At 37.9% G+C, this 26,776-nt stretch overlaps 1 protein-coding gene across 1 annotated transcript in view; it reads left to right on the top strand.

Moving 5' to 3' along the window:
• The window catches only part of BABAM2 (BRISC and BRCA1 A complex member 2), a 200,740-nt gene that overhangs the window by 67,268 nt on the left and 106,696 nt on the right, over positions 1-26,776 (top strand). The window lies entirely within an intron of this gene.

Below are 26,776 nucleotides of genomic sequence, written 5' to 3'. Positions count from 1 at the left end.
TTTGTAGCTGGTAAAGTTTTTGCTCAGAGATGTAAGAATATTTGCACAAGTCTTTGGTTATTGACCACTATTTTATATACACAACCACTTTTTCTTACTGATCCCTTCATTAATTTCCCCTTAAAATCATGTAGTTAAAAAAAAAAATGCTGTGACACTATACTATGTGATGTAAGGTGTATTTCCTGGCTGGAGCCCAGTATGATTGGGATTTGTCTCTGTTCACGCATAATGGTAATCATAAACATAATATTTGTATGTAACTTTTTATAACAGCCCTGTTGAAAAAGATGCCAAATAATTGCTTATTTTCTAATTTCTTGTTTTCTGAAAGTACTTTTGCCATTGCATCATGTGGCCAGGTGACAATGCCTGTACATGATACAAATGTACGTGCTGCAACAGAATAGCTTCAGACATGCTTCTGTGAGTGCAACACAGTCAGATGCAAGTCCAACTAACATGGCTATATTCTTATGAGGGTCAGCCTATAAAACTATAATTACTTGCTGTATTTATACTAGAATAAAATACATCTTAAAAGTTGAATTCCCATTTCAATCTGCAATATTCTTATTAAATTCTAAACCATATATCCCCTCAATTAGCTTTGTACATGATAACGGCTGCAAGGATATTATATGCTTTTTACTGGAAAGGTTGTTTGATTCCCTCTGTGGAAGAATGGCTCACTAAGTTATGGGTTATGCTTTGATGTCTAAAATAACTTTGTTCCTTAAAAGTAAGTTTGATGCAGAATTCAAACTGGAAATCATTCCTAGACTACAATTTAGAACATGAATTTGTACCACATCCAGTATTTAGGTTTCTCTATGTATAGAGTTTGTATTTTAATTTTACATGATATTTAAAACAAAACAGATTTTTAGTAATGTGGATTGAATTCATCATGGTCTACAGTTTTACTCAGTGATTTATATTGTGTTGACCACAGTTCTCAATACTCATTCTAAGTTTAAAGTTTAACCGTGAGTTTTAGTCTGCTAAAACAATATAATATATTTAGTTATTTACAAGTAATTAATGTTTTACTGGAAAATCATAACCTCCCTGATATTTCTAAATCTCTAATTTAGTCATTTGTATTTTACTTTTTGTTCTTCCTTCTTATTTTCTTTTTAGGTTTGTTTATGTATCTTCTTGAATGTTTAATAAAAGTAAACAATAACTTGCTGTCTTTACATGTTGAATAGCATTCTCTCTAAATATGCTTTTTCAGATTTTATAGTATAAGAATATTTGCTGAATTGAAGTCAGGAAACTGTAGTTTAACAAACCTATTAGTCTTTGCTATAAGACTACAAGATATTGTTCTAATAAGGTATTTGTCCAAGTATGTCATAGTATTTATTTTAGAGTTATTGTACAATTAATATATAGTTAATAATTTTAGTTTGCTCTTAAAATGGTAGTGCTTGGATGAAAAAGTAACTGCCTTCATTAGATTTCCTTTTTTCCATTTTTGGAACTCAACTTTGTTTGCTTTCCAATCTCCCCTTTTTTGCTCCACTCTTGAAATCTCTGCTTTAGAGTTCCAGGCTTACATGTACTTTATCTTAGAGATAAGCATTAATGGAAATGAGTTCCAGAAAAAGAGTTATAAGTTGTAAACCTGGAAGAAATGCTTGCAGGTCTCTGAACTTTCTTGTATCCTTAAATGGGTAAGATATTAAGGTGGGGATTTGCTTGCTCAATTATCTCATCTAAAAAATGCAGAATAATGGAAAATGATAAAACTTGCTTTAGGAAACTGATAATAAACAAGTCTAAGTAACTTTCTTTAAATTAGATATTTAATGTGAATGTAACAGCCTTTACCTTCTCCCCACCTGGAAGAAATCACACAATGGGTGATTCAGGCTTAAATCCACCCTTAGCCAAGGAAATTCATTGGTGGCTTCAAACTCTCTCAGTTCAACCCACCGTATAGGGCAGATATGGGGATAAAAGGAGGGGAGACATCTTCTAATTCTACCCTAAGCTTTTAGAAGAAAGGCAGAATATAAATCTAATGCATAAGAATTAAAAAAGATTAAATTCAGATGACACTGCTTATTGTGTCATCCACTTTTTGTACAAACCTTTTCTTGTTTTTCATGCTGCAGCACTGGAATATAGATAATTAAAGACACAAAATAAGGCATAGCTTTGAGCTACAAACATAAATGTTCTAAAGGCTTCTGGAGATCAGAGCAAGTAAAACTTGTAATGAGTGAATATAACTGAGAAGACAGCAGATCAACACTACAAGAGAGGTTCTTAAAGCCAAGGTACCATGCCCAGTTCTTGACATGCTGGGAGTAACTTACAAATGTTTGAACCACAGTATATTCAGGAACACTGTTCCCATACATTTGTACCCAAATGTTACAGTCGACCTTGGAGGTGCTGCTCCAAGAGCTTCCCCATGAGGTGTTATGCCAGCTTTTACCCAGGATCAAGTCTTCTCAGTGGTGCCCTCTCCCACAGATTTAAAATACCTGGAGAGTCTTTCTTGTCACCTGATTCATTGTCTTGTCAATTGTTTGTGCCCACATAAGCATTTTAATTAGTCCATTCTTCATGTTCTTTTTACATATATTTTTTATATAGCAATAAGTGTACTGAATACTATTGATCTGTCTTTACATTAATAAGGAGCCAGTTCTTAAGTAGAGAGCAAACACATATCAGTCCAAGCTTATAAATTCAGAATGGTGCTATCTTTCCATTGTAGAGGAGGGTGGGGGTGGGATGGCTATACTCCATGCTCAATGAATCACATCCACACCTTTAAAACATCATGCTTCCCAAAGTCATATTAACAACGTTATAGATGTTACAACCAAATGGGGCAATTGTGTAAGATGGCTATCTAGTGCCTATTATCTATGGTAACATCATTTGTAGTCTATCTGCGAGGGTTTTTGAAGGAAATGGGGTGGGTAGTTTGGACAATTACCAGTCTAAGTAAAAGTACAAATTGACAAACAGCTTTGTCATGTGTAATCTTCAAAACAGCTATATTATTTTTAAAATTATTAATTTATTCCTTAGTAAAATTTGAGTCAGTATTATAAAAAACTAAAAAAAGTTATTAGGTTGAAGTTATATAGTTTGCCCTGAGCATCCCTACTAGAGTAATAGAAATGGTAATTAGTTGTTGCTGTTTCAGTTGAGAGGCCAGGTTCCTTCACTTGCTTCCAATAACTATGCTTTATGTCAGGGTTCCTCAAGCTTGGCAACTCTAAGCTGTGCGGACTTCAACTCCCAGAATTCCCCAGCCATGGCTGGGGAATTCTGGGAGTTGAAGTCTGAACAGCTTAGAGTTGCCAAGCTTAAGGAACCCTGCTTTATGTGATTCAATGACCATTGTGTATCCGGTTGTTGTTGTTTATTCGTTTAGTCGCTTCCGACTCTTCGTGACTTCATGGACCAGCCCACGCCAGAGCTTCCTGTCGGTTGTCAACACCCCCAGCTCCCCCAGGGACGAGTCCGTCACCTCTAGAATATCATCCATCCATCTTGCCCTTGGTCGGCCCCTCTTCCTTTTGCCTTCCACTCTCCCTAGCATCAGCATCTTCTCCAGGGTGTCCTGTCTTCTCATGATGTGGCCAAAGTATTTCAGTTTTGCCTTTAATATCATTCCCTCAAGTGAGCAGTCTGGCTTTATTTCCTGGAGGATGGACTGGTTGGATCTTCTTGCAGTCCAAGGCACTCTCAGAATTTTCCTCCAACACCACAGTTCAAAAGCATCGATCTTCCTTCGCTCAGCCTTCCTTATGGTCCAGCTCTCGCAGCCATATGTTACTACAGGGAACACCATTGCTTTAACTATGCGGGCCTTTGTTGTCAGTGTGATGTCTCTGCTCTTAACTATTTTATCGAGATTTGTCATTGCTCTTCTTCCAAGGATTAAGCGTCTTCTGATTTCCTGACTGCAGTCAGCATCTGCAGTAATCTTTGCACCTAGGAATACAAAGTCTTTCACTGCTTCTACATTTTCTCCCTCTATTTGCCAGTTATCAATCAAGCTGGTTGCCATCATCTTGGTTTTTTTGAGGTTTAGCTGCAAACCAGCTTTTGCACTTTCTTCTTTCACCTTCATCATAAGGCTCCTCAGTTCCTCTTCACTTTCAGCCATCAAAGTGGTATCATCTGCATATCTGAGATTGTTAATGTTTCTTCCAGAGATTTTGACTCCAGCCTTGGATTCCTCAAGGCCAGCTTGTCGCATGATGTGTTCTGCATACAAGTTGAATAGGTAGGGTGAGAGTATACAGCCCTGCCGTACTCCTTTCCCAATCTTAAACCAGTCTGTTGTTCCGTGGTCTGTTCTTACTGTTGCTACTTGGTCGTTATACAGATTCTTCAGGAGGCATACAAGATGACTTGGTATCCCCATACCACTAAGAACTTGCCACAATTTGTTATGGTCCACACAGTCAAAGGCTTTAGAATAGTCAATAAAACAGAAATAGATGTTTTTCTGAAACTCCCTGGCTTTTTCCATTATCCAGCGGATATTGGCAATTTGGTCTCTAGTTCCTCTGCCTTTTCTAAACCCAGCTTGTACGTCTGGCAATTCTCGCTCCATGAACTGCTGAAGTCTACCTTGCAGGATCTTGAGCATTACCTTACTGGCATGTGAAATGAGTGCCACTGTTCGATAGTTTGAACATTCTTTAGTGTTTCCCTTTTTTGGTATGGGGATATAAGTTGATTTTTTCCAGTCTGATGGCCATTCTTGTGTTTTCCAAATTTGCTGGCATATAGCATGCATTACCTTGACAGCATCATCTTGCAAGATTTTGAACAGTTCAGCTGGGATGCCGTCGTCTCCTGTTGCCTTGTTATTAGCAATGCTTTTTAAGGCCCACTCAACCTCACTCTTCAGGATGTCTGGCTCTAGCTCACCGACCACACTGTCAAAGCTATCCCCGATATTGTTATCCTTCCTATACAGGTCTTCTGTATATTCTTGCCACCTTTTCTTGATCTCTTCTTCTTCTGTTAGGTCCTTGCCATCTTTGTTTTTGATCATACCCATTTTGGCCTGGAATTTACCTCCAATGTTTCTAATTTTCTGGAAGAGGTCTCTTGTCCTTCCTATTCTATTGTCTTCTTCCACTTCCGCGCATTGCTTGTTTAAAAATAATTCCTTATCTCTTCTGGCTAACCTCTGGAATTTTGCATTTAATTGGGTATATCTCCCCCTATCACTGTTGCCTTTTGCTTTCCTTCTTTCTTGGGCTACTTCTAGTGTCTCAGCAGACAGCCATTTTGCCTTCTTGGTTTTCTCTTTCTTTGGGATGTATTTTGTTGCCGCCTCCTGAACAATGCTGCCAACTTCTGTCCAGAGTTCTTCCGGGACCCTATCTAATAAGTCCAGTCCCTTAAATCTATTCTTCACCTCCACTGCATATTCCTTAGGAATATTAGTGAGCTCATATCTAGCTGATCTGTGGGTCTTCCCTAATCTCTTGAGTCTGATCCTAAATTGTGCAAGAAGAAGTTCGTGATCTGAACTACAGTCAGCTCCAGGCCTTGTTTTTACCGACTGTACAGATGTCCGCCACCTTTGGCTGCAAAGGATGTAATCAATCTGATTTCGGTGTTGTCCATCTGGTGAAGTCCATGTATAAAGCCGTCTCTTAGGTTGTTGGAAGAGAGTGTTTGTTATGCAGAGTGAATTGTCTTGGCAAAATTCTATCAGCCTGTGTCCTGCTTCGTTTTGTTCTCCCAGGCCATACTTACCTGTAATTCGAGGTGTCATTTGACTGCCCACCTTAGCATTCCAGTCTCCTGTGATGAAAATAACATCTCTTTTAGGCGTGTTGTCCAGTAGGTGCTGCAGATCCTCATAGAACTGCTCTACTTCAACTTCTTCAGCATTTGTGGTTGGGGCGTATATTTGGATCACTGTGATGTTCGATGGCTTGCCCTGAATTCGAATTGAGATCATTCTGTCATTTTTGGGGTTGTATCCAAGCACTGCTTTAGCCACTTTACTATTAATTATGAAGGCTACTCCATTTCTTCTGTGGTCTTCTTGTCCGCAGTAGTAGATCTGGTGGTCATTTGATGTGAAGTGGCCCATTCCAGTCCATTTCAGTTCACTGACGCCCAGAATGTCTATCTTTAATCTTGACATCTCACCAATAACCACATCCAATTTGCCCTGGCTCATAGATCTTACATTCCAGGTTCCGATGGTGTGTTGATCCTTAGAACATCGGATTCGCCGTTCACCACCAGCACCGTCGGCCGCTAGCCGTCCTTTCGGCTTTGAGCTAGCTGCGTCATCACGTCTGGGGCTAGTTGAGCTCATCCTCTGTTCCTCCCCAGTAGCATTTTGACCATCTTCCGACCTGGGGGTCTCATCTTCCGATGGTATACCGACATATCTCTGGTTGTACTGATCCATTTAGTTTTCACGGCAAGAATACTGAGGTGGGTTGCCATTACCTTCCCCAGGGATCGCATTTAGTCTGACCTCTCTGTCATGACCTTCCCGTCTTGGGTGGCCCTTCATGGTTTAGCTCATGGCATCATTGAGGTGCTCAAGCTCCAGCACCACGACAAGGTAACGATCCTTTGCTGAAGTGTGTATCCGGTACATAGAGGAAATAAAGTTCCAATTTAGTAGGCATACAAGTTTCATATAGATTGTACACAAAATTCTTTAACTTTATTTTCCAAGCTTTCTTGTTTAGACTTTTTATACTTCTTTTTCCATGAAGCATGTGCAATAATACTTTTATGAAGAGTATACATTAAGTTTAATTTGGTTTAATTTCTTAGATTTGTAAGGCCACCCAATGCAAAAGGATTCTGGGGTATAATGCTAAAAATAGATAAAAACCAGCAATTAACAAAAACAAGAACAACAAAAGTAAGGCAGAATAATCAAATATACCCCAAAGCAGCAAAGAGCATTCATAAGCACCATCCATATTAGCCCAAGGCTTGGGAAGAGAACCAGATTTTAAGGGCTTAAAACCTTAAGAGTTTTAAAGTTTTTTTTTTAAAAAACTACAGAGTCTTGTTTTATCTGATTTATGATAAGTGAACCCTTTAATAATGTGCTGAAATATCATTTTGAAAAAAAAAAAGGAGGATTTACTTGTATTAATTGATATTGATCTGATATTGCAATAGAACCTCTGGCAATTTTCTGTCTTGATTAGCTAAAGAACAAGATACTAAAAACTAATCAAGACAGGAACACACCTGATATGAAATTGGAATAAATAATATATTTTTGGTGTAAAAACTGTACTCTATAATGGAATTACACTCCAAAATAAAAGTTTTTACCCCCTTGTATGCAAAAATTAAATTCACCTGAAACAATATTACAGTATTTCAGATTAACAAAGATTCAAAAAATTAAACTTGATTAAAATCTCCAGCCATCTATCTTATCCATAGCTAAACTAAAGATACTTGAACAACACACACACATATCCATTACACATTTTTCTCACAAAAATATGAAAAGGAAAATATTAAATGTAACAAAGACTGCTACTTCTTTGCTTCAAATTATCTCAGCCTCATATGTTTCTCTACAGTATGTATATATTTATGTGTATGTAAGTATGTGTCTATGTATGCGTGTGTGTGTGTGTGTATGTTTGTGTATATATATATTTTCACACCAGATTCCAGGGGTAAGCCAACCAGCAAACAAAAAATCACTGGGAAAAGAAAGAAAAGTTTAATTATCTTGTTTTGATGCCAAACAAGCTTTACTGAATATCATGTGTTTGTAACCATTTGTGGAGGTAGATCTAGAAAATTCATCTTCTTTGCATTCCATTCCAGTTTGCCAAGAAAATTCAGAATATGTTTTCGCATTCTAGATCTTAAAAAATCATAACAGGATTGTGTTTCTGTATTGAATGGAAATGAAAATGCATTCCAGCTACAATTAAAAAAAACAGATAAGTGTTTATAAAGACCTGCAAAAGACTGATCTTAATAGTCATAAGGAATGTTTGAAATTTCTACAAAATATACTTTAGACTGTCACTTTACCTTGAACTTCTTCATTTACTTTCAGCACTCTTTCATCATCTGTGGCACATTGCTTATTACATTTTTCAGGCTGGGTGATTCTTGTTTCATGTGAATCTTTTACGTTTTTCATTCTGCCATTTTCTAATCTAAAGTATCAAGTCATTGCTTTCTCTCCAAAAAGTGCTATTTTATCAGTCTTCAGCTTCATAAAATCACTCATTAATCATGGGAAAGAGCTTTTAAATTGATAAGCTACTCCCCATGAGTTTATTTCTGTGTTGTTTTTTCTGCTGCATTTTCTTCTAACAGCTTTTTCAGCTATTCTTAAACTCTGAGAACCAGTCAGATGAGGAGAGGTTGATCCTTGCTTTCTCAACTTAGGACTCATAATTTATCACCACAGAGCAGTAATTTAAACAAAGACAGATAAAAACAGACAAAAAAATAAGATACCCCTTAGCCTAGCAGAGGACTCAGTTCATAAATTCAGCACATCACTATTTGTGTGCGGAACAAATAGGTCCTGTGGCAGCAACTTTCTGTCAGATTTAACGTTTGGCTAAGCACAGTTAGACTCTTTTGACTTTTTTTTTGTTTTAGCATTTAAAATACAGGGCATGATATCTTATAGGGTTACCTGAGATGCACGAAACACAGATCTCAAAACTGAAATGTGCATATTTATCACTTGGTAATGGATTATGGAAAAATTACTTAGTGTTTTTGCCAACTGTCTTCATTAAACATATCTAGTATTTTGTCAAGTATTATTTGGAAAAATATCAAAGAAATGTTGGTACATAAAACATCCATGCAATAGTGGTTCTTCCACTTTCTTTGATAACACCTTTGTGGTGCTATGGATGAAATAGAATATCCATGCAACACTACTAATTACTTCAGAGCATTGCCCTTATGTATGTAAAGTGGAAAAAAAAAAGTAAATACCCTGAAAATAGAGGTAAAAGCTCTTGAATAAAGTATTGTTTTTTACCAGACAGCAGTAACAACAAAAAGATTAATTCTTTTTTATAAGAATTTTATTAAGTTTCAAGACAAAGATAAAAGCTACGAAAAAACAAAAAAACTACAAAAAAAGAGAAGAAGAACTAAAAAAGTATGAAAACATAAGAGAAATTTTACAGAAAGATGTGACTTCCGACTTTTAACAGCAGGATATACAAAAATTTTCCATAATCAATCTCTTGTTGTTGTTTATTGGTTCAGTCGCTTCCAACTCTTCGTGACTTCATGGACCAGCCCACGCCAGAGCTTCCTGTTGGTCGTCAACACCCCCAGCTCCCCCAGGGATGAGTCCAACACCTCTAGAATATCATCCATCCATCTTGCCCTTCGTCGGCCCCTCTTCCTTTTGCCTTCCACTCTCCCTAGAATCAGCATCTTCTCCAGGGTGTCCTGTCTTCTCATTATGTGGCCAAAGTATTTCAGTTTTGCCTTTAATATCATTCCCTCAAGTGAGCAGTCTGGCTTTATTTCCTGGAGGATGAACTGCTTTGATCTTCTTGCAGTCCAAGGCACTCTCAGAATTTTCCTCCAACACCACAGATCCAAAGCGTCTATCTTCTTTCTCTCAGCATTCCTTATGGTCCAGCTCTTGCAGCCATATGTTACTACGGGGAATACCATTGCTTTAACTATGCGGGCCTTTGTTGTCAGTGTGATGTCTCTGCTCTTAACTATTTTATCGAGATTTGTCATTGCTCTTTTCTCAAGGATTAAGCATCTTCTGATTTCCTGACTGCAGTCAGCATCTGCAGTCATCTTCGCACCTAGAAATACGAAGTCTTTCAGTGCCTCTACGTTTTCTCCCTCTATTTGCCAGTTATCAATCAAGCTGGTTGCCATAATCTTGGTTTTTTTGAGGTTTAGCTGCAAGCCAGCTTTTGCACTTTCTTCTTTCACCTTCATCATAAGGCTCCTCAGTTCCTCTTCACTTTCAGCCATCAAAGTGGTATCATCTGCATATCTGAGATTGTTAATGTTTCTTCCAGCGATTTTAACTCCAGCCTTCGATTCATCAAGCCCAATATGTCGCATGATGTGTTCTGCATACAAGTTAAATAGGTAGGTTGAGAGTATACAACCCTGCCATACTCCTTTCCGAATCTTAAACTAGTCCATTGTTCCGTGGTCTGTTCTTACTGTTGCTACTTGGTCATTATACAGAATCCTCAGGAGGCATACAAGATGACTTGGTATCCCCATACCACTAAGAACTTGCCACAATTTGTTATGGTCCACACAGTCAAAGGCTTTAGAATAGTCAATAAAACAGAAATAGATGTTTTTCTGAAACTCACTGGTTTTTTCCATTATCCAGCAGATATTGGCAATTTGGTCCCTAGTTCCTCTGCCTTTTCTAAACCCAGCTTGTACATCTGGCAATTCTCGCTCCATGAATTGCTGAAGTCTACCTTGCAGGATCTTGAGCATTACCTTACTGGCATGTGAAATGAGTGCCACTGTTCGATAGTTTGAACATTCTTTCGTGTTTCCCTTTTTTGGTATGGGGATATAAGTTGATTTTTTCCAATCTGATGGCCATTCTTGTGTTTTCCACATTTGCTGGCATATAGCATGCATTACCTTGACAGCATCATTCGCAAGATTTTGAATAGTTCAGCTGGGATGCCGTCGTCTCCTGCTGCCTTGTTATTAGCAATGCTTCTTAAGGCCCACTCAACCTCACTCTTCAGGATGTCTGGCTCTAGCTCACTGACCACACCGTCAAAGCTATCCCCGATAATGTTATCCTTCTTATACAGGTCTTCTGGATATTCTTGCCACCTTTTCTTGACCTCTTCTTCTTCTGTTAGGTCCTTGCCATCTTTGTTTTTGATCATGCCCATTATTGCCTGGAATTTACCTCCGATGTTTCTAATTTTCTGGAAGAGGTCTCTTGTCCTTCCTATTCTATTGTCTTCTTCCACTTCCACGCATTGCTTGTTTAAAAATAATTCCATATCTCTTCTTGCTAGCCCCTGGAATTTTGCATTTAATTGGGCATATCTCCCCCTATCGCTGTTGCCTTTTGCTTTCCTTCTTTCTTGGGCTACTTCTAGTGTCTCAGCAGACAGCCATTTTGCCTTCTTGGTTTTCTCTTTCTTTGGGATGTATTTTGTTGCTGCCTCCTGAGCAATGTTGCGAACCTCTGTCCATAGTTCTTCCAGGACCCTATCTGCTAAGTCCAGTCCCTTAAATCTATTCTTCACCTCCACTGCATATTCCTTAGGAATATTAGTGAGCTCATATCTAGCTGATCTGTGGGTCTTCCCTAATCTCTTGAGTCTGATCCTAAATTGTGCAATAAGAAGTTCGTGATCTGAACTACAGTCAGCTCCAGGTCTTGTTTTTACCAACTGTATAGATGTCCGCCACCTTTGGCTGCAAAGGATGTAGTCAATCTGATTTTGGTGTTGTCCATCTGGAGAAGTCCATGTATAAAGCCGTCTCTTAGGTTGTTGGAAGAGAGTGTTTGTTATGCAGAGTGAGTTGTCTTGGCAAAATTTTATTAGCCTATCTCTCTTGGGGCATCCGTAGAGACGTGGGAGGACGGATCCACTGCTTTTCATCCGCCTTTGTTCTTCTTGTGTAATTTGGCCTTTCTTTGTGAAGTTGTTGAGAATTCTTTTAATCTGGTTGTCCAGTTTCTGTATGAGATTGGTGTTCACTGGGGTGTAAGTTTCTTTGTCCTCAATTAATTCTTTGGCCTTTTGTATATACTGTGATCTGTCCATAATGACGGTGGTGTGACCTTTGTCTGCTGGGAGGATGATGATGGTTTGGTCCATCTTCAGGTGTTTGAGGGCTGCTCTGTCCTCTGCTTTCAGTTCTAGCTCTTACCAGTCGAACACAAAACACTGTTTGCAATCTGCCTGCAGACAACCATCTGGAGGACAGATGGGGTGATTCCAAGTGTTTTCCTTTATCTGAAGAACACTCCTGGACTTCAGGAAAACCTGCCTGGGCCCCCCAAAAATTGCCACGTTGTCAGCTCTGCCCGCTAAGCTTGCGGGCACAGCTGTTCAGTCTGCCATGCCCCACTGGAAGTCCAACAAAAAGATTAATTCATACCCAAAGTAATTGTCATTAATTCTACTTTTAGGAAGAATGAATACAATCTTTGTTTATAGTATAGTATATATAGCATAAAAAAAAGTCATTTTGTCCTTTGATCCTCCCTTTCTTACAATATTCAACTTTCTAAAAAAAAATTCAGTTTCTTGAATTGATGTTTGCATGAAGTTGTCATTTGTGATCATCTCATATTCCAGCAAACACATCTACTTTCTTGTAATTTTGGCAGAACCATAAAAAACCTCCAGAAACCTAGAGGGGTTATTTTAGAGGCCACAAGGCATAGCATGTTTGTTAAAAACGACGGCTTTCGCAGAAGTTTGTAAGAACTGTGGAACTCAGTTGTTAACTATTTAGTATAACCATATTCAGAAGGAAGAGTTGTACTTAATTTGTCTTGAAGTGTTAGCAAAAAAACCCATTACATAATTGTGGAGGAGAAAATATAATCAATATTTGTGTTCACATTTCATACTAATGGAAAACACTATTTTAAAACATCAACCTTTTCCATTTAGACAAAAGCTTACAAATATACCTGGAATAATTCCTTTAGGAATTCCTTGCCCATCTTCAGTATTTGCAGATGTACAAGATTGATTGAAATATACGTATTTGCCAATAAAGTTAACACCCAATGGAGAAGAGAATAAAGTCTGTATTCATATTCTAGTGCAAAATATTATGTTTTTCTGCAGACAGTTTTTAAAAAGCCTCTTTGTTATTTTTTAGGAAATGATTGGTTCTTCCCAACTACTGAAATTTCAAAAATAGGTGAAAAGAAAATGCTATTAAGATTACTTGCAAACTTGCAATCTTTTTCTGTCCCTTCTATCTTACAAGGGAATAAGTTCCACATGTTTTAAAAATATTCATGACCACTGCTGTATCACTGATGTAACTGTGAGAAGGTAGAATGCTGTTAAATGAACAACATGGATTGAACCTCAAGTCATTCAGCGGTAGTGTTGGGAATTGTGCAGTACATTTTTAATCACACAGTATTACAGTTACTATCAATAGGAGTTGCATATTAAAATGTTGATTTAAATACTGATGTATTGTTTGATTCATTCTACTCAATTATTTTCAGATTCAGATAGCAAATTGAGTACATGCTTAGGAGCAAATTAAGCTCTTGACTGGGAAAGGAACTTAGTTACAAACCTATAAATCCACAGGGAACTCTTTTCAGTAAGCTATTTGATTTTTTCCAGGATACTGTATCAGCTTTTAGTATTCTCCAGTAAATAAAGATGTTGTTGAGATTTATCTGGTAGACCCATAAAGAAACAGAAGGAACTATATAAAGGAAGCAGAAGGGATGATAAATGTAAAAGGAATATTTAAATAATACTGTTACCTCAAACTTTATCACAATTATTATTCAAATATTTTTGTTCAAGCATTAATGAAAAATGAGGGACTTACAGCTATATGAATAATAAATATTGAGTCAAGTCTTTGCTAATAAGACTTGTCATAACCACATTTGGTGATACAAGAAGTCTTTGGAAAAGGCATTGATGAGATTTCAGCACTGGGTGGCAAGTCTGCTTCTAAGAGTTGACAGGACTCTGTGTCTTTATTTTTCTGTATATCTTTTAGTCTCACATAGTGTAGAAGAACATGTGGGGCTCTTTGGCTTGATATACTGTACTGTGCATTCTGATTCAGTAATTTAGAAAACTTCTGACTGCTTTATGCAACAAATACAAATGTCTATATCGTATCAGTTCAAATATTGCATGTAATTTCTGGAATATTGCATTTTTATCTTTTTTCTCACCCCAAATTGACCCTCTGGGAGAATCAATATATTAAAATATATTTTACAAATCTATTATGTGGAAGATTTGAATAGATGTTGGGATTTTTCACTTTAAATCAATCCTAAATGATAATGACGAGTTTTTATTATTTTCTATGTTAAAAGAAAAATTCCATTGGATTGTGCCCATCCATTGGCTGAATTTACAGCTACAACATTTACTGACCTTTTAATGCAGTACAGGTAGTCCTCACTTAGCAACCACTTGTTCAGTGACCATTCAAAGTTACAATGGCGCTGAATGAGGAGACTTACTGTTGGTTGAAGTTGCAGCCGTTGCAGCATCCCCATGGTCATGTGATTGTGATTCAGGTGCTTGGCAACCAGTGTGCAGTTACGATGGTTGCAGCGTCCTGGAAGACCTTCCAACAAGCAAAGTCAGTGGGGAAGCTGGCAGGAAGTCACAAGTTGCAGTCATGTGATATCGTGCTTAACAACTGTGCATGATTCGCTTAATGACTACAACCAGAACTGCCATCATAAGTCAGCATGGTCATGTGATTTTTGGCTTTACAGACTACCTGTAATGGTTGCCTAGTCCAAATACTCAGACTCACAAGAAGTTGCTAAATGAAATCTGATTTATTAGGAAACTTGAGACAAATACAGAGAAAGCTGAGAATGACAGAAAGCGCGCCAAATACAAACTAAAAATCCTCGCTGCAAACGTAACCCCGCCTCCCTACCAGCAGCATCACCCCCACCCATCCCAGGTGCTGGTAACCGTCATCCCTACTAGCCTGGGAAAGCAACCTTGAACACATCAGATAACCCAAATACATTCCAAGCCCGCAGCCAAGAGATAAGCATTCTCCTAGCAGGAACTGTCCTCCCTTCCAAGATGAAACACGCATCAGGTTAATGACATGTGAAACGTTACGATGTACCAGGCACATTGAAACGGCGAACATGACACTACCGTAAACTGAGGATTACCTGTATTTTCAGCTTCAGAGACACCAGAGTGATTAAATGTGATCACTAAATCTTAGGTGCCAGAAAAAGCTCATAATTAATCTTTATCTTTATTGAGAAATTGATTTGATATGCAAATTTTAAAGACTGGATATAATAATTTTACTCTCAAGGAGTTTCTTCTGAAGGCCTTAATGGCTGGCAAGTAAAACATGAGTAAAACCTTGAGCCCCAGCTGTATAAAACTAGTGAATCAGTAGTGCTGTAAATATTGTCTTACTACCAACTCCTGACCTTATAAATACTCCGTAAACCCTTGATGTGGATATCCTGGTTTGTGACTTTTGGTTTAGTTTTGTACTTCCATTTTAAATGTAACTCTGTTGTTTAATCACCCACATGACTCTCATGTCTGCTGATTCTACTATAAGTTATTGCTTTTCAGTCAAGTGGACTTGACTGAAGTCACTACCAGGAAAGATATATTTTAAATATCCATTTAATAAAAGGAAATGCATTTTTGTTGTTATATCCACACACAGAGCAGTTTCAGTAAATAATTACCATGTTTCATTGTAATTGTCCATACATAATCTGTGTATATAAACAACTTGTTCATAGGTTACATGTAACGTAAGAGCTTCAGTCCACTGATTTATGGACCAAATTACTCAATGACTTGTTCATGTCATTTATGCCAAGTCACATACTGTACATCCTCGTGAAATAATGAGGAAGTCAGCTCCAAATCAATTTATCATGGAAGTTTGGAGGACATGTTAATTAGGATCTACAGGAATAAAAAATCTCTTGTAACTCATAGCAGTCCTGTAAGTCCTAATTCAGCATCTAGAATACCAGAGGTTGGAGAACTCTTGTCATCATCACATATGTATGTCACCTTCAGAAAAGAATTAATCCCCATCTATTACTGATAATAAGTAGATACATAGAATATAACTAGAACTGTGATTATTATGTACTATATCTTTGACACTCTGGGTGTATTTAGAAAGCGTTGTTTCAGTTAAAATTAAAATTGGATTTAAATTGGACTGCTTTTAAAAAATAGTCCATTTTTACCTTCCACGTTCTCTTTGTTCTTGATCTGATTTCCAGTTAGTTTGACAATCCAGTTCTAATCTGGGGGCTGTAAAAAGAGGTCTGCTTTCTTCCAGAGTAGAAAGTTTGGCTGTGAGTGTAGGAATCCTCTTCCAGAAATAAATTTGAATTCCCACTGGAATTAGTGAGAAGGAGGATACAGATAAGCAATCCCATTTTATTGCGCCAGGTATAATTACATTACAAAAATGCAAGCAATATAAGGATTACAATAAATTGTTACCCCCTAATATGGTATAACATGTTGTGGGCTTTTTCTTCTTCTTTTTTTGCTACTGCTGTTTGCCACATTTAGTTTCCTCTTTCTAACTGAAGATTTCTCCAAAGATAAATGAATCAAAGCATCTAAGTATCATCATTTGCTTAGGGGCTGTTTGCATAATAGCATCTTTCCATAAATATTTAATTCCAATATACTGTAGATTCAGACATAATTTGTTTTTTCTCTCCATGTTTAGTATACCTTTTCAGGTTGCATTAAGTCCACAATCTGAGCTCATACCTTTTTTGTCTTTTTTCATGTGTAATGTTGTTAGTATTGCCCATAGTAATGGAAACATTTTTGAACTTGAAATTCCATCTTGAGTCACACAGATTCCTTCTGGCATTCCTCTTAGACCAATAAAAAAAAAACATCTTGGCCCCTAAAGGCTACAGCATGGAGTTTGCTCTATATAAGCTAAACAAAACTTCTATTGACAGCTGGCTTTCTTGGGAAGACAAGTTTAAAGAACTTGATAAGATTGACTAACATAAGCATGCAGTCATGACTAAATAACTTTTGCTGTTTCTCTGTTAATAGCCATAGTATCAAATATAGAATAATCACCTTAATTTGAAAAAAGAGAGCTATCTATAAAAATGAAGAATTGAAGAATTACAGATGGGTATCAATTGGCAATTAATTTGAATGAGTTGTTATTACATAGGTGTGTGGATAGACTGACTTGGCCTTGCCCTGTTTTGGGAGTATTGCTTCTGTAAGTATATAAACATGTACAAATACAGTTAGATTAGATTGACATGGTTATATATAAGTCCCCCCTTAAGGGGAGGCAGTGTTGAGGCCTCTAGCATGAGGCCCAGACCAAGAAAAATAACAAAACTCTAGTATGAGAGCATATGGAAAAAATGAAGCTGTACCTGCATAGCTTCTGTGACAAGGTAGTGTGAAGTCTAAGCAGGTTCCCTTTTTATCGTTGACCCACTCAAGCGGGTGTGAAACCTTTATTGTCAATTTCTGTAGATGCTACACTTCACTTTATTTATTTGATTTATTTATTCAATTTCTATAGCCGCCCACATCAGCAAGTGACTCTGGGTGGCTTACAATGATAAAAACCATAAAACAATTAAACAAGTACAATTAAAACTGTTACAATAGAAAATATACATGGCTGCCAAGTAAACAATGTACGATGTGAATACAACCAAGAAACGGGATCATTACCACACTTGGAGCCCCAGGCCTGGGCACATAACCAGGTCCTCATGGCCTTACAAAAGGCCAACAGGGTCGGGGACATCCTGATCTCTGAGGGGAGAATATTCCAGAGGGCAGGTGCTACGGTTGAAAAGGCACGCTTTCTAGTCCCCACCAACCGACATTCTTTGGCTGACGGGATCCATAGCATGCCCAATCTACCAGATTGAATTGGATGGGTAGAGACAACTGGGAGAAGGTGGTCTCTTAGGTAACCTGGTCCCAAGCCATGAAGGGCTTTAAAGGTGACAACCAGCACCTTGAATTGCACCCGGAAGCACACTGGCAACCAATGCAGCTCCTGTAGCAGCGATGTTACGTGTGTCAAATATCCGACTCCACTTACTACCTGGGCAGCTGCATTCTGCACCAGCTGAAGCTTCCGAATGCTCTTCAAGGGCAGCCCCATGTAGAGTGCATTGCAATAATCCAGATGGGAGGTCACGAGGGCATGAGTGACAGTGAGTAGTGCCTCCCGGTCCAGGAATGGGCGCAACTGGCGCACAACCTGAAGGTGTGCAAAGACTCTCCTAGCCACAGCTTCCACCTGCTCTTCCAGCAGGAGCTGTGAGTCTACGAGGAACCCCAGATTGCTCACTGGGTCCGTCTGGGGCAGTGCAACCCCATCCAGGACCAATGATGGAAAAACCTTGTCACCGGAAGGCCCACAAACCCAAAGCCACTCAGTCTTGCTTGGGTTGAGCTGAAGTCCATTGCACCCCATCCAGGCCATTACAGCCTCTAGGCACTGGGTCAGGACATCCACGGCATCACTCAGGCAGCCAGGGATGGAGATATAAAGCTGGGTATCATCAGCATATTGATGATACCTCACCCCAAGCCGTCGGATCACCTCCCCCAACAGTCTCATGTAGATGTTAAATAGGAGAACGGAGAGAACTGAGCCCTGAGGCACCCCACAAAGTAGGGGATGTGGGCTGGACCTCTCCCCCACATCAACATTGACTGGAAGTGACCCTGGAGGAAGGAGGAGAACCAGCACAACAAGAAGAGCAAGGATGGTCACACTGCCCCCATCCTGCTCCCACCAGAGGTCATCTAAGAGTGCGATCAATGCCGTCTCAGTCCTGTAACCCAGCCTGAACCCTGACTGAAAGGGGTCCACTTTCTGGTTCCTACTATCAACAATGCTTACATAGAACATAATTTGTCCCTGGAAGGTCTGCCATTTAGACAACCCTTGCTTTTGGGTTATTTCATTACAAAGCCAAGAGCAGTCAGGCCAGTACTTGATATCTGAGCAGAATTGCAAGAAATAATTGAACACAGAGCAAATCACAGCTCAGGCTAAATTGGATTATTATACCCAATTATCACCAAAAGTTTTGATTCATAAGGCCTGGAGCTCATCTGATGTTTCTAGTTCATAAATTTGTCTAGGGGCTATGATTCACCCTCTCCAACACATTCATTCACATATGCATTTGCTATCGTTAAAATAGAATATAACACTTCTTTACTGACAAATATCTGGTGCAGACATACGGCAATACACAAGCAAAGAATACATTTAAATATGTTAAGTTTATTTAATATCGTTTTACAATAGAAATGATTAGGTAAAGGAATAAGAAATGCAGATGTAGGAGCTAGATGGCTAATCCATCCAATGGTATATAGCCTTGGTTGAAAGATTCAAAGAAGCTGGCTGGGAAGTAGAGGTAGAAACTAAAGTACAGTGAGAAGGAAGAAACATATAAGAAAAGTAGATAATAAAGTCCCTTTTTCAAGCAGGTTAAAAAATGATATTTTATCCAAGTTCCTGGCTGTTTCAAAGATTTTTGCCTGCCTGGCTCTCATTGGCTCTAATTCCTCTCTATCCTTGGCTTTGGTTTGGTCCTTTTAACTTCTTAGCACTTGAGATTGGATCTTATTTTAACCCAATGTCAGCCATCCAGAATCACAATTTGTGACTTGGGCATCCATGTAAATTGATTAAATAAATAAATAAAAATAAAGAAGATAAAAAGTTCAGGTATAAATGTATTTCAGACAAGCACCTAAAAGCAAGTTTTAGCATAGACCCAGTCTCAATAGTAGCTGGGCATATCACACAATTTTTGTCTGTGATTGCAAATTTTTTTTGGTCTATTCTTTCTTCCTCTTCTGTCTACTTTCAAATTCTGAATTGGCTTCCTCAGATAAATATTGTAGTTGCTGCTCTTAGTTTATGCTGGAAAATCTTCTAATATGAGTCAGGCAGAAAAAATATCCTGTGTTTTTTTCCTCATAGCAATTCAAAGGAAAGAAGTATTTTTTTTTCTTATACTTTTAGTTACAAAGAGGCTAGACAAACTGTTGAAATTGTGCTGTGTTTCATTGTATGATACTCTCTCCAGCAATCTGCAGCTTCCTTGGCTTTCCATACTTTCAAAGAGAAGAAATCATAAAATAATAGTTCCTACTGAGCCTTTCAGTAGTGAGGCTCTTCTCACTACTATGAAGTCCTATCCTTGAGAAATGGGTGGAAAATTTCTCCATTCTATGGAGAAATTCAGATAAATCACTCATGCATCTCTCTATCCATACATTTGGTGAAGAACTTTAAAAGACAAATAATGCCAGTAGTACTTTTAATGCCACTCATGTGTAATGACTGGTCACTTCTAGAGACTAAAATATCTACAAAAATAGTGTAATGCTTAAGGTCCATACTGAGCCATGAAAGATCATTGAATGACTTTGAGCCAGTCATTAACTCTCTCAGCCCACCTTATCTTAAAGGGCTGTCATTGTAGGAGTTGCTATGTATGCCAACTTTAGCTCTATAGGGAAGGTAGGGCACTGCATAAATAAGTCAAGAAGGGCAATAAATAGTATATGTAAGGTGTTGGCAACCTTTTGCCCTGTAAGACTACAATTCCCAAAGCCCTGGTTATTGGCCATGCCAGCTAGGACTGATGGGAGTTGACTGGGACTAGTGAACTCTTAACATCTGAAGAACAGCTGTATATATTGCTTACTAGGATGCCTAGCATGATACTAAGAAAGTAAATCAGTAACTGAGTTGGAACACTAGAGAAATATACATTAAAAGCAGCTATATTGGTCTGCAAAAAAGTATCCATAACTGCAGTACCTTTATTAGGATCAGCATACAAAAGTGAGTGCATGCTTACCTATCATGCTACAGTATTCCATTTGGGGTAAGCAACATTACAACAGAAGAATATGAAATAATAAGCCAAATAAATTAAACACTTGATATAAGAAAAAGAAAAAAGAAGTACAGTAGCTATATTTAATTTATACTGATACAGTTCATTATAACTCTTCATACTGTTTTGTCGTTACAAACCATCCTTGCTTCCATCAAATCTATATACTCCTTCAATTATTGCCTTTTACACTTTAAACATCTCATTTTTCTTTTTGAGGATCTCATCAACCACATCTATCCACAATTTTCTTAGTTTTCTCCATCCTCTTCCCCCATTTAGTCTTCCTTCATATATATGTTTTGCATTTCACTCCTCATTCATTTTCTCTATATGTCTGGACCACCTCAATTTTTTTTTATTGGTTGCTCACTTTTGTTTTATTAATACATTTGCAACTCTGTTTCTTCTTGTTTTACTGCACATACTTCTCGGGTACTCTGTTCCCTTTGCATTCAACTTAGTTTTATGTTTTTCCTGACATACTTTACTTCCTTACACTAAACAGGTGTCATGTCCCCCGTTGCAAGGCATATGTGCATCACAACGGGGAACATGCCTATCAGGAAGGAGGAAGGGATAGCCATTATCCTTTAAGCACACAAACGCCTAAAACAATCACCAGCACAATAGAGGCACACCTCTGCCCGGACCTAAGAACCATTAACAGACCGGAGGAACTTCCACACATTACCCCGGGGGATGCTCCTGCACCGGACAAGGATGAGAAGACAAAGGAGACCAGCGGAGATCACCCAAATCGCCCATCGACAGACCCATACCGCTGCAGATCGCCCATCCGGATACACCTTGTGGGACAATGGGGGGTGGAGGAGGACAAGGTCCGCCACGCGGGTATAAATGGGGTACCCCGCTACCACGCCCGCATTCCCGTCTTTTTTCTACATATGCAATCTGCTTTCAATAAAACGGAAATCCTTAGACCCTCTAAGTGAGTCTGTGTTTTATTGGGAGTAAGGCTACCCTGACAACAGGGCAGAAACAGGTGAAGTTCTTAATCAGCAACACGCTACCATCTGTTTATGAAAGTACACATATAATCATGTCCCCAACCAACAACAAGCATTCCTTATACATTTATCCATAAATTCATTAAACAGCTTAGGGAACATCAAGCAGTTTTCTCTTTCCCCCTGCTCAATATTGAACTATTTACTAAACATTTCATTTATTATCATTCATGATTTACTTCTACCATATATTGTCCTCATCCTATTCAGCAATTAACCTTCAACTCCTTATTTACACAAAACTCCATAATCCTTTTTTTTTCCACTTTGTTATATGCATTCTCTAAATCAACCAGCAATAAATATTCCTTTTGTCATTCATTCATTTCTTAATGACCTATTGAATAACAAAAATCTGGACTGGACTCTCCCTGCAAGGTAAAAAACTGCAGTGCATTCCCTAAATTTTGCTTGTTGTTGTCACACATACCCTTTTAATCAGAATTATATTACTTCAGTTATACTAGGGATTCTTACCGTTTTTTGCCATGGAGCCTTTTGAGAGTCTGGTGAAACCTACAGACCCCTTCTCAGAAAAATATATTCAAATGCATAAAACAAAATGTATAGATATCAGCTGTATTACAAAGGAAACCAATTAAGTTGAAATATAGTTATCAAAATATTAAAAAATAACCAGCATGTAATATAGTAATATATGTGCTTCTTTGTTAATCCTTATAATAATCTCAGTAAGATTTATTGAAGTTAACCATTTTTGGAGTCCAGAGGCCATAAATTGTGTTGCCTACATTCATTACTATGAATGTATCAACTTTAGCTTCTTGTTTCCATTCTTAATTAGATTTACTAGAAATGTTTTTCCTCTTAAGTATTTTTATATTTACTTTTGCTACCAAAATGTTTGTGATGAATCCAAACCCTTGGCCATTTTTCTGAAGAAGAAACAAGTCCAGACATAAAACAAAACTCACATTATAGCAATTATATTTAAGGATTATTTCCCTCATGATTCCTTCCTTAATTGTTTGGCTTAGGGAAGAATCAACTGGAAGGAATATGATCAAGTCTAGCTGATCTACCTATAACTAGATAAATTATGTTTTCCTCCGTGGGAGTTACTGTCCAGCCACTAGAAATCCCTCTGCAAGCACTTGGCAAAGAGAAAAGGCCCTAATATATAGTAAATCTCCAGGAACAGCCCCATCCTAGTAACCTGATTTAATAAAGTATCTTCATTGATTCCTAATACATTGATTTACCTTCTCTCATCTTAGTGACCTCTTGGTTCCTCTATACTTGTATCCTTCTATCAGACTGTAATCTATACACTAACCTGGTTTCTAATAAGGGACAATCCTTTTACAAAAGTATAACAGCCTTAAGGTCTCTAAGAGCATTTAAGGAACTACCACTGTGCTCATGCAATTTCCAGTCTTCCACATTGTACCTGGCAGCATTTTCTCCTTTTAATTGTTGCTAGTGGTCTGTACCCAGGCTTGGGCTGAATACAGCACCACAGGTTTGTAGGTCTTGAATTGGTATTGTTGCAGCAAGCACTGCTGGCTGACCAGTATTTTAAATCTATTGATCTATCTTGTTTTGCTAGGGATATGCTGAAGTAGGATAACTAGAACTAGAAACCCCATTAGACAGAAGTTAAATGAACCCCATATGTATAAGCAACTTCAGTTCTTTCCAGTACATATAACAATATGTTTGTTTCTTTGAAAAAAACACAAAACAAAGGTTCTCTGTATGCTTACAAATCAAAAGCTAATTAACTTTGCTTTGGTGTGTTGGGTACACTGTAAAATGTTTCAGAGTAGAAAAAGGAATTGCTGGGAAATCACACTGAAACAGTTCGGAAGACTGCCCAACCCACACAAATTATGTCTCTGCTGGAACAAAGCATGACTCCTGCTGGAAAAAAGCATGTCAAAATTACTGACTGCCATAAAATTTAATGCTATTCCAAAAGGTCTTGTTTAGATTTGCCAACTTATACCCTTAAATGTTCACTTATCACAGTTGTAGCATGATTAGAGCATCAAATTGCTTGTTCCCAGAGTGAAAGCTTCAGCCATTGGCATAGATCATGCTGTCCCCTACTCCATCACCTCTGAAAAATGCACAAATCTAGGTATTAATTAGAATAACAGAGGTTTAAAATTAATTAGAATTTATCCTCATACTATTTCTGTTGGGCATGAAAGACTTTAATTACTCAAACCTTTTGACCAGCATAATTTTTGGTTAACTCCCTTTGTGAGGATTTTCTTATTGCATTATGGATAGTTTTGTTTGACTTGATGCCCAGTATAACTCAAGACTCTGTGTAGATGTGAAGTCTTGCCAATCAGAAAGTTTATCACTGTTATTGTGGCCAGTTTTGAGTACAGTGAGTTCTCTTAAAATGAGCAAAGGCCTTGTAACAGTTTTTTAAAAGAATCATTTGTAATTTCCATCATCTAACGGCCTAGTCTTCCTGTGTTAACATCTGTCCTGTCTGATTTGATGGGCTGAACAGAGCTGAGGCAAATATAGTTGGTGGATTAAAGTATCTCTGACAATCAACAAACAGCCAGAGGGTAGGGCAGGAAACATCTAGAGACAGTCCAGAAGCCAGCCAAGTTAGGTAATCCAAGTCCTAGTCTAAAAGATAAAGAAAAACTAAAGTACAAACCAAATCAGAATCTCCTTCAACTTAAAAGAGGTAAAAGTAGGAGTCAGTGTAGGTGGTTACAGTTTACTGTTGGTAGTTCTTATAATGCTGAATCCTAGTTCAGTTTTACATCTGAGCAAGGCCACTGAATTACTTAAACATATTTCAAAACCAACAGAAATAATCAGCTAATTTATCCAAAGAAATACATTTCATGCTTAGATGCAAATGTTTGGGGTAATGACAGGACTCATGTGTTTAATGCTCAGTCCGCAGTTGATTATCCATACTTTGTTATATTGACTATAGCTTTTACTATATGTCATGTAAAATATTTTTATTTTTTATCTAGTGTTACTAAATACCATATATAATCAGAAATATAATACAGACCTAGGAATATTAAATACCTTCTGTTTTTAAAAATTATAAAATATTTAATAAGCAATATTTGTCAGATTCAGAAATAACATGAGTAGTATAGGGAGCAAACCTGTGAAAATACAGCAGAGCAATGCTGGCTGCAAATGTTGTTTAACCAAGAGAACGTCTCTATTCTTGTGGGAGGCTTAGCAATGTCAAGCTCTTATCTTGCTGGAGGGAGCTATGGTACTATCGTTCTCTTCTGACCTTGAATAGCATATATGCTGAGTGAAGGCATAAAAGAAAAAAAATGCAGGTCACTTGAGGACATAGGCAGGCCAGGAAATTATGTCTAGGCCTTGCCCACTTCTACATTAGCAGTTGAATCCCACAGTATTTTCTCTCCTTGATATTTTTCCAAGTTATTTTCAAAACAGTTTATGCTAATTGTTCCTTTGCATTGCTTTAGTAATGTCTGTTCCATATGTTTAGTTTTGCATGCAAAAAAAAAAAAAAGATAGTCTATGGCTGGCTGTATTGTGCACACTTTTAACTTTATACCCCTATATTCTTATTAGTTAACAACTCTGGTCAGCCTTCAAGTGTTTGTCTTCATTGTTCCCTTTGGAAGATTTCCTATGTCTATATTCGCTTGAATTTTCTGCATTTTTTCTGTGACAATAATTTGTTGTTTGTGTGTTTTTTAAACATTTATTGAATACATAGCTTTTCTAGGTCAAAATGTCCCTTTGGATTGGTTTCTAGATTGCTTTCTATTTTACATCATTTTATTTGGAAGGAATAGGGATGATGGTTCTGAAATTTGCTTGTGGCCTAGTAAGGTTATGTACAACCAATATAATTCACTCATATTAAGCTTATATGTACTATTATCATTGTGTTTAAAAGGTCTTCTTGCTTTGTTAATGATTAGTTAATTTCAAGTTTTATAATTACCTTAAAGTTTTATTAGATTATTTGAAGGCTGTACAGAACTGCTATAAGCTTTCAGGTTTCACGAACTATTTATCAGGCAAGAAATTTAAAACAGTAGGTTGATGAAAAGATGTAACTGATGTTGGAGCCATTTCTGTCACAGGTCACATCGTTAAATGGAGTTCTTTGTAGCCTGTCCCAGTTAGTTATATCATAGTTTTTTCTTTGAAGTTTTTAAGAGACCTTTGAGATGGGTTATTTTTATCCTGAACAATTACAAAAAACTAAATCAGTATATTTTCAGTACCTCCAACATTTATATAGTTATAAAATAACAGCTGATCTATCCTGACTTACAGCAGTGATGTGCAGCCCTTGGACTGCATGCAGCCTCAAAGTAGGCCCCAAATGAGAGTAGTCTGAAGAGAGTTGGCAGGGATTCTATCAGTAGCTTAACCCTTGCAGCAGTTTATGACATACATAGCACCACTTAACTGCCTCAACTCCCCAGTTTTCCCATTAAGAGTCTTAAGATTCTGCCAGATTTAAGGCACCATTTTTTTTTCTCTTCAACCTCTTCTTTAAAGCTTGAAAAAGAAAAAAGCCAGGCCCAAACATTTTGGCTGTATGTAATCTGGCGATCTTCAGCAAAGGATAGTTACCATGTCGTGGTGCTGGAGCTTGAGCACCTCAATGATGCCATGAGCTAAACCGTGAAGGGCCACCCAAGACGGGAAGGTCATGACAGAGAGGTCAGACTAAATGCGATCCCTGGGGAAGGAAATGGTAACCCACCCCAGTATTCTTGCCGTGAAAACTAAATGGAAGATGGTCAAAATGCTACTGGGGGGGAACAGAGGATGAGTTCAACTAGCCCCAGACGTGATGACGCAGCTAGCTCAAAGCCGAAAGGGTGGCTAGCAGTCGACGGTGCTGGTGATGAACGGCGAATCCGATGTTCTAAGGATCAACACAACATTGGAACCTGGAATGTAAGATCTATGAGCCAGGGCAAATTGGATGTGGTTATTGGTGAGATGTCAAGATTCAAGATAGACATTTTGGGCATCAGTGAACTGAAATGGACTGGAATGGGCCACTTCACATCAGATGACCACCAGATCTACTACTGTGGACAAGAGGATTACAGAAGAAATGGAGTAGCCT

This window comes from Candoia aspera, chromosome 1, assembly GCF_035149785.1.
Source record: "Candoia aspera isolate rCanAsp1 chromosome 1, rCanAsp1.hap2, whole genome shotgun sequence".
NCBI lineage: Eukaryota > Metazoa > Chordata > Lepidosauria > Squamata > Boidae > Candoia > Candoia aspera.
Note: the sequence above shows the minus strand (reverse complement) of the source record. Positions and strands in the feature narration are given on the sequence as shown.